Source organism: Ptychodera flava, chromosome 14 (assembly GCF_041260155.1).
Source record: "Ptychodera flava strain L36383 chromosome 14, AS_Pfla_20210202, whole genome shotgun sequence".
Lineage (NCBI taxonomy): Eukaryota > Metazoa > Hemichordata > Enteropneusta > Ptychoderidae > Ptychodera > Ptychodera flava.
This window is the reverse complement of record NC_091941.1, coordinates 3,022,043-3,030,608: the sequence shown is the minus strand read 5'-3', so window position 1 is coordinate 3,030,608 and position 8,566 is coordinate 3,022,043. Positions and strand designations below refer to the sequence as shown.

Below are 8,566 nucleotides of genomic sequence, written 5' to 3'. Positions count from 1 at the left end.
GAAAATTTTGCTTTGCGTATAAGGGAGGGGGGCTGAAAATATTTTGGTTCCCTGTTATTTTTTACATTTTCAGATTCCATAGTTTGGTAGGTAAATCAATGAAAAATGAATAATATTTTTATGTCATCCAATGGTTCCAATGTCAGTAATAATTAAACAAAATGTAGGACCATTTTGTCGCATTTCATGACATTTATTGTGAAAAAAATCTACAACATATTAATGCCATTGAATTTTCATGAGAAGAACAAGAAGTAAGCCTTGTAATGGGACAGTCGATACAACTATTGATCATTTTTTTCAATATTTCTATGCAATTTATCGAACACAGTTTCTTGCTGTCTCCCTACAGCATGCTGAAACATAATATTCTGTCTATCGACAAAGCCCGGATATGTAAATGCTACTGGTAATAATTGAATTAGAGTCCAGACTGAAAGTCATTTGTAAATGATTCAAATCCACAGTACACATACACAGGCTGTGTTGGCAAGCTATAAATACTGGATAGTTCAACATGCTGTAGGGAGTAGTACAAGAACGCCGATGTATAAAGTGAACAAAAATATTGTCAAAATTATCAAAGTTAATATAGCTACCACCCAGCTACTGCCTACATCCATGCAAACGTCTTTTAATTAGGACAGCTGTGAGGCAATTTTTAACTTCATTTCCATAGACAACTTATGTCCATGGACATTGTATAAAGTAAACTTGATTGGAGTGGTTCACCAAAGGCAGCCCTCCGGTTAAGAGCGTCATGGGCCATTACGTAAACTCAACTTTATTCCAATGGGCCACCAAAGGTGGCCTGCCGGTAAAGAGGGTCGATCATGGCCATGGCATAAAGTGAACTTTATTATAGGTATTATGTTTTTGAAAATGTGGTGACCCCTCTTCCTACCAGTGAAAAGGCGATGACCCCCCCCCCCCTCGCGGATTCCAAAATTACGATGACCCCCCCTGGATTTTGCCGCCCCCCCCCCGGCCGTAAAAACTGAACGGTCCCTAAAAACGCAGCTGTATGATAGTTGCAGGGAGGGGAACTTGAAAAATTCTGATCATATAGAGGGTGAGCACCCCACATTATTTGTGAGCGCAGCCTAGTAAAACTTTCAAGTCCCCCCACTACCCTCAAATATTTAAGACTCCCCTGAATTCCTCCAGCCCCTCCCACACCAGTACTTGTGCAGCCTTGTGGAAATGGTTGTATACTCCATATAAACAGACAAGAAACGGACAAAAGGCGATGAGCGTGGCTGAGAAGTGGGCGAGATCACAATGGTTTAGAGATAGGAGAGGTCTCAACGGTTGAAGGAACACTGAGACGAGGTCAATCGCGACACAAAGAAATATCTAAATGCTTTTCTATAGTGTGGGACGGGCACTGTACATACGCCGTCTCACTATTTCAGTGTGACCCGACCTTAAATTTAAGAAATCCTAATTGGGTTTTTGAAAAGGGTTGTAATAAATCTGGATTGGTTGATTCAAATTTCAACAAAGTTTGTTTTACTGGAAGAAGGTTCCAATGCACCTCCGTAATACTAATAGTTACCGTTGACAGCCTTTTCTACGGTGGCCCATATGTGACAGGTATAAACTTATTTACACAGACAAAACTTTAGTTTTGATGGACAAAACTTTAATTTTGGGGGACATAACTCTAATTTTTGCGGACAAAACTCTAATTTGGGAGGACACATTTCTGATTTCTACGGACACAATTCTAATTTGGGCAGACAAAACTTTAATTTGGACGGACACAATTCTAATTTGGGCCACCAGATCTCTATTTTCTACGGACACAATTCTACTTTGGGCAGACAAAACTTTGATTTGGACGGACACAATTTTAATTTGGGCCACCAGATCTCTATTTTCTACGGACACAATTCTAATTTGGGCAGACAAAACTTTGATTTGGACAGACACAATTCTAATTTGGGCCACCAGATCTCTATTTTCTACGGACACAATTCTTTTTTCAGCGGACAAAACTTTCATTTGGACGAACACATATTTAATTCTTATGGACACAAGTCTTATATTGTACAGACACAACTCTATTTTTCTTGGACACAATTTTAATTTCTTGAAATAGAGCTTCCATTACTCCCGAACAAGTCTCATTCCACGTAGGCAACTCCTATTTCAATGGCCTTCCCTCTAGTGTTCAATGAGACAACAAGCAACTTACAAAGACAAATCTTTAACTTTCGAGGACAAAACTTTCTTTTCCTCACGGCGGATATTGAAGTATCCCACAATACTGTTCGTCTACATCGCAGTAGATCACCTCGCCAACCATGGTGCTAGTGCTTACTGTATGTTACATCTATTTATGGTTGAAAAGGTACTAAAATCATCTTACAGCTTCATTTCATTGTAAGATTTGCAATGAAATGACGCTGTAAGATAATTGATGTACCTTTTTAGTCTCCTCAGGCAAGGACATTGTTCAATATGAAATTGTAGAGCCAAATGCACTCTAAAATTCAGTTAAGTAGAGCCCAGAATTGTTTCATACCTCTGGAGCAAACTTCAGCAAAATAAATCAACTATTCCTGGGCAGTTCTATATCTTTCTCCAAGTACATTGAGGGTGGGGGTTAGTAGTTATCAGACAGTGTTTACTTTCATAACATAATTTTGAGACATATCTAATAGTTTTAAATTGTAATTCTGAAATCACTACAGAAAGTTGCTGATCATAGACCTTAGAAATCAAACAAGGTGTGTAAGATGTCTCATACGTCCAAGTTTACACTCAATGGACCTTGCATTATGGCAAATATGTGTGTGTACAAAGAATAGTGAAAAAATGATAAAAAAGCTATTGATTGGTCTACTGTTGCATGCTTGTTTTTGAAATAAATGTTTTTTTATTCAGCAACTAAGCATATACGTTGTCCATACATGCTTGCATGTGAATGAAGTTACATTATAGAACCACATGTGAAGTAACACCAAGAGAGTATTGGATATTTCACATTGCAAAACTCTCTACAAAATACCCTATTGCAAATTTTGTAACAATTAAGTGGCTCTCCACCAAATCAGCATAAGGATCAGACTTTGAGATGAAGATTTAGATGCATCTGAAGTTTACTTATCAAAACAAAGAGTTCTGGCTGTATGGATGCAGGTATTGGTGACTAAATACATACTATTTATATGAATTTATGAATGGGCCTGAAATATGTTTGTATTGTGTGCTTTAACATGTACTCAAACTCCCCCTGTAAGTCCAATGACTTCCTGACAACCATATATAGCATGAAACATGAATGAAGGATTTTAAAATGACAAACAGTTTTGAATTACTGAACCAACATTCTTCACTGTACTGAAATTTGCATATTCCCCCCCCCCTTTTAACACATACTGTAAAAGACAATGGAGTATTTACCTATATGAATCTTTGTAAAGAAAATGTGATCCCATTCACTAGAACACTTGGAACTGAATACAACTGAGATACTGCATACTGTTTCTTCCATTGCAATATTTGATGTTTTAGAAAATGAAGAGAAATTTCAAGTACACTGATATCTATTTGTTGTCTTTCCTGTTTTGTCACAAACAAGTATTTTTATGATATACTTTCAGCCAATGTTATTAATTAGAAAAATATCTGAGACAAGAATATTGGCGACAGTTGATTCACAAATTTTATTGAGCTGCAGCTCATGGGGCTTTAACAATACAAAACAAAAATTTACTATTCCATTGCATTCATTCCTTAATGCACATTATGTGCCATCACTTGCACATAAGAGTAAATTCTCATACAGGGCTTTGACTTCCCGCCAATTTTCTGGTACTGACAGTTGACAACTTTGAACCACATACTTGAAGTAATCCTGGTATTCATTTGTACCATCTGATTCAATGATTTGTGTTTCTGCATAGTTATTTTTTGCTCTGGAACAGGCAGAATCAAATTGCCTGTGCCACCATGGTGTTCTGGAATGAAGAACAATGAGTCAGGTCTACCACACACAGTCTCATTTCTAGACTGTCTTATATAGTGTGTGTTCCAGTGTTCTTTTACATGATCCAAGTCTTCTTGAAGGAGGCCGGCAAAACAAAAACCATAAACATTCCTTATTCAGTCTATTACTACGGTCAAAGATACCCTGTGCTTCCAAATCTTTGAACAGGTTGATCCATCATGATGAACGATTTCTGCGAAGAAATGAACACCAAGCCTAAATTCTTTGATTACGTTGTGAGGCAACATATCTGTGAGCATCTGAGTCATCTCGAAAGAAGCACTGAATTACTGCCACTGTCCCGTTTTCAGTAGCCAAATCAGTATCCAACTCAATGGGGCACCCTCAAAATTCACGCACAGTATGTAAATAGTATGCGGCCACATTGTCTGGCAAGTTATTAGAACGGGTTATATACAGCCATAAAATCTTCCTGCTATATCCATCAACATACCCGTGTACAGGGAACCCAAAGGGCTTTAGCTTATCGTAGCCATCGATGTGCCACACACAAATGGGTCCTGGGCAAAGATACTCCCTCCGTTTAAGACGGTGCGCTCCCCGTAATTCGCTGCCTTCCGGATCCAATTCCCTCAACATTTCTTGAACAACACTTCTTGGCACACGTATGCCACGCAACTGAAGGGAATGCCACACTGTTCTATACCCCAGTACACAGCCAGGGTCATCCAGTATCTGAATAATAGAGTCCCTCACAACAATGGTATCATAATGAGCAGATCGTTGCCGTAAATTCAACCGTGCCAATCGCCTCATGATTGAGAGTTCTTGGACTGATAAAAATGTCATAATATTTTGCCGGGAACAACACAATTTCGTCGTACCTATATCCTCTATTAAAAGAAATACTACATCAAGTCGTCTTCGCAATACTCCGCAATAAAGTCGCTACAAGTCTCCATTGCCAACGCAGCAGCACAGCGCCATTAGCGGACGAACAGTATTGTGGGATACTTCAATATCCGCCGTGAGGAAAAGAAAGTTTTGTCCTCGAAAGTTAAAGTTTTGTCTCTGCAAGTTGCTTGTTGTCACATTGAACACTAGAGGGCAGGCTGTTGAAATAGGAGTTGCCTACGTGGAAATGAGACTTGTCCTGGAGCAATTAAAGTTGTATCTCAAGAAATTAAAATTGTGTCCAAGAAAATTAGAGTTGTGTCTCTACAAAATAAGACTTGTGACCATAAGAATTAAATGTGTGTTCGTCAAAATGAAAGTTTTGTCCGCTGAAAAAAGAAATGTGTCCGTAGAAAATAAAGATCTGGTGGCCCAAATTAGAATTGTGTCCGACCAAATCAAAGTTTTGTCTGCCCAAATTAGAATTGTGTCCGTAGAAAATAGAGATCTGGTGGCCCAAATTAGAATTGTGTCCGTCCAAATTAAAGTTTTATCGGCCAAATTAGAATTGTGCCCGTAGAAATAGAGATGATCTGGTGGCCCAAATTAAAATTGTGTCCGTCCAAATTAAAGTTTTATCGGCCCAAATTAGAATTGTGCCCGTAGAAATAGAGATGTGTCCTCCCAAATTAGAGTTTTGTCCTCAAAAATTAGAGTTATGTGCCCCAAAATTAAAGTTTTGTCCATCAAAACTAAAGTTTTGTCTGTGTAAATAAGTTTATACCTGTCACATATGGGCCACCGTAGACAGCCTTTTCACCTTCTATGTTGTGTTCCATGCCAGTGTTCAGTCAACAAGGGAGCCAGTCTCCGATGTTTTCTCGTTGTTTGTTTCTTCACGAAATACACAGGTATAATAAATAACAATATAGCTGAAACATGTCGATGTATATTTGTTTGAAATAAAGTTAGAAATGCAAGCAAATGTAAACTGAAAGACAGAACAGCACGCTCACTTTACCCGAACTAAAACTCTGCCCAGGCAAATGCATTCAAGTAAACTTTAGGGAGCCGTCATTATTTACGGCCTTGGGTCGAAGGAATCTGAGGGATCACTGAAAAGATTGAAAGCTAGAAGGGAGTTGCTTAAAATGTGGAGAAAAAGAAGGGGCGCTACTCAAGTTTGGGGAATGTCTGAAGCATTTAGTGCAGTTATGAAATGATACATATATAGTACAAAAGAACACCGTGCCGATAGATTATAAAATGGTACAGTTTTACTAAAAAAAGTACAATTTGATATGTATGTATGTATGTATGTATACCAAGTATATCGACTATCACTAGTAAATGAGCAATTTTTCAGAATTTCCTGATAGAGAAATTGGACAATTGTCTGATCAAGCATTAGAAACATATACTCTCCATTCTGAAGGATACTGATTATTTTGGAGAATGTGTCAAGAAAGCTAATTCTTCAAAGTAATTAACACGATTGGAACTAATTTGGGATAATTGGATTTTAATATTTTGCAAATTTCTCAAAAGTGTTAGTTGCCATATAGCTGAATGTTGTAATATTGCAAGTTACTCATAAACACAAGTGTGTAATAGAAAAAGAAAAGCATATGAGATTACATTTGTAGATGAAATCGACATTACTTTACCATCCAATTATCCCAAATTAGTTTCAATCGAGTGGTATGCAAAACATTGGACTGCCTCGATAACAAACCCATCTTTTATTGCAAGAACATAATTCGTCATAGTCGAAAAATACCTGAGCAATAGACAATTCTTGTATCTTTCAGTCAAGTGTAAATTTATTCTCTACATTATTTTTTGTTTTCTTTGTCTTGTTTATTTTCTCTGTCCTCTTTTATTACACAGGTTTTTGGCAATCTCTTGATAAAAACAACACTGTACAAAGTTTTGATACCCTAGATGAATAAAATGCACAATATGCATTCTATGCATACAAATGATTATCTGATAAAGTATATGTTATTCTTATAAATGTTAGATATAAAGAGGAGGTCATGGAGAAATGCTGTCAGCAGATACTATTATTAGTGCACAGGATCTAGGGCAAAACTGAACTGACGTGAATTCATCCGGCAGCCGGAGGAATTGCACGGCTGGCGAGGTCATTTCTTCGGCTGTAAAATCTCAAAGTTGCAAATAAACAATGAATGGATTTAGAAAAATACTGACTATGACTGTTGGTACATGAATATCGTTTACAGAAATGTAAGACTTTGCAAATGACAATAAGATGGCAGATTTGCCATTCCTGCATATTCTTTCAAGTTGATCATGAAATCTGAAATCTCATGCAAACTGAGACCTGTTTTTTACCAGGTACAAACTGTAATATCACATTTAGATTATTGAATATTGTGACTCTAAATCTGATCAGGCAAAAAATGTAATAAAAATGTGTTCAATGACATTTTCAAAGAGTTTTACTGAGTGCAAAACAAATTGAAACACCTCTTACACTGCACCATTGCATACATCAATTTCTCAAAATTTTCGATGCGAGATGGGGACACCCCCTCTCGTGCTCTCCGCTTAGGAGTGTCCTGTGTCATTTTCTAAGTTTTACTCAGTAAAAACAAATTGAAAACACCTCTCAGACAGCGCCAGACTCCACTATTGAACATATCAATTTATCAAACTTTTCCACGCCAGAGAGGGGACACCGTCTCTGGCACTCCCCACTCAGTTTGTCGCGTGTTCTTCCCTGTATTTTAAGATTCTTCCTGTCAGATATCCTAGTGAAAACTCTGTCATAATACCCATCCAAATTAATCAATACTATATGGTTGGATACTGGTTATAGAGTGAGAGTTTATATCTATATTTTTTCGTGACTTTAAATTTCATTTTGTCTGTGTAGCCTTTCCAACCGTCATGATATAACTGATGATATTCTAGTAGGGTAAACCAGGATTTGAAAGTTTTTTGTTTTTGCTGTATTTGTTGTAAATTATGCATGTATTTATATTTATAATGAACTTTTCTAAGTTAGGAATGGGGCCAGTCAAAATTTCTGTGTTAGAAAGGGGAGGTTACTCAAATCCATCATGATTGGCCGGTGTTTACTCAAAGATTCAGAGTTTACAATGAAATTCCTCCGACCCCCACTCCCCAGGCCGTAAATAATGACGGCTCCCTTATGTTTGAATGTATTTGTCCGGGTAGAGTAATAGTTCAGGCATGGTATGCGTGCTGTTCTACCTTTCTTTCACATTTTATGTGCTGTTTATTGCTGCATTTCAAGCAAACATATACATATCGTCACGTTTGAGATATGTTATTAGTAACTCAATCTATGTATTCCCAAAGAAACAAACACACAACACCGAGCCCCTTATGTTCAGTATAAAATCTACACCATATGTCCACCGAGGTGTTAGCATATTGCAAAGGCTGTACAATGAAGCCACTTGTTGGGTTTCCCGTTCGGTTAAAATTGTTTTGTTTGTAAACAGCAATGCGTTTATAACAACAAACAAACCAGTTGGCCATTCAGGATTGGTAACCAACCCCTATGTTCCACAAGGTACAGGGAAAGTCATGGAGAGAATCGGCGTGATTTAATAGTTCCTTTAAAATCTTCTTTTAAAAAATTATTTTATTATACAACTTTTTAACGCGTCGTGTGTGCCTATTACTTTACTCTCGCTATCTCCGTATAGTATTTCAAAG

At 37.4% G+C, this 8,566-nt stretch overlaps 1 long non-coding RNA gene across 1 annotated transcript; it reads right to left on the bottom strand.

Annotated features, from left to right (window-relative positions):
* Positions 1 to 3,655: 3,655 nt before the first annotated feature.
* On the bottom strand, positions 3,656 to 5,132 carry LOC139148962 (uncharacterized). The gene is made up of 2 exons (XR_011556048.1): positions 4,452 to 5,132; positions 3,656 to 4,190 (listed from the first exon to the last, which is right to left on the bottom strand). It is a non-coding gene; the product is annotated as an uncharacterized lncRNA (long non-coding RNA).
* Positions 5,133 to 8,566: the final 3,434 nt, after the last annotated feature.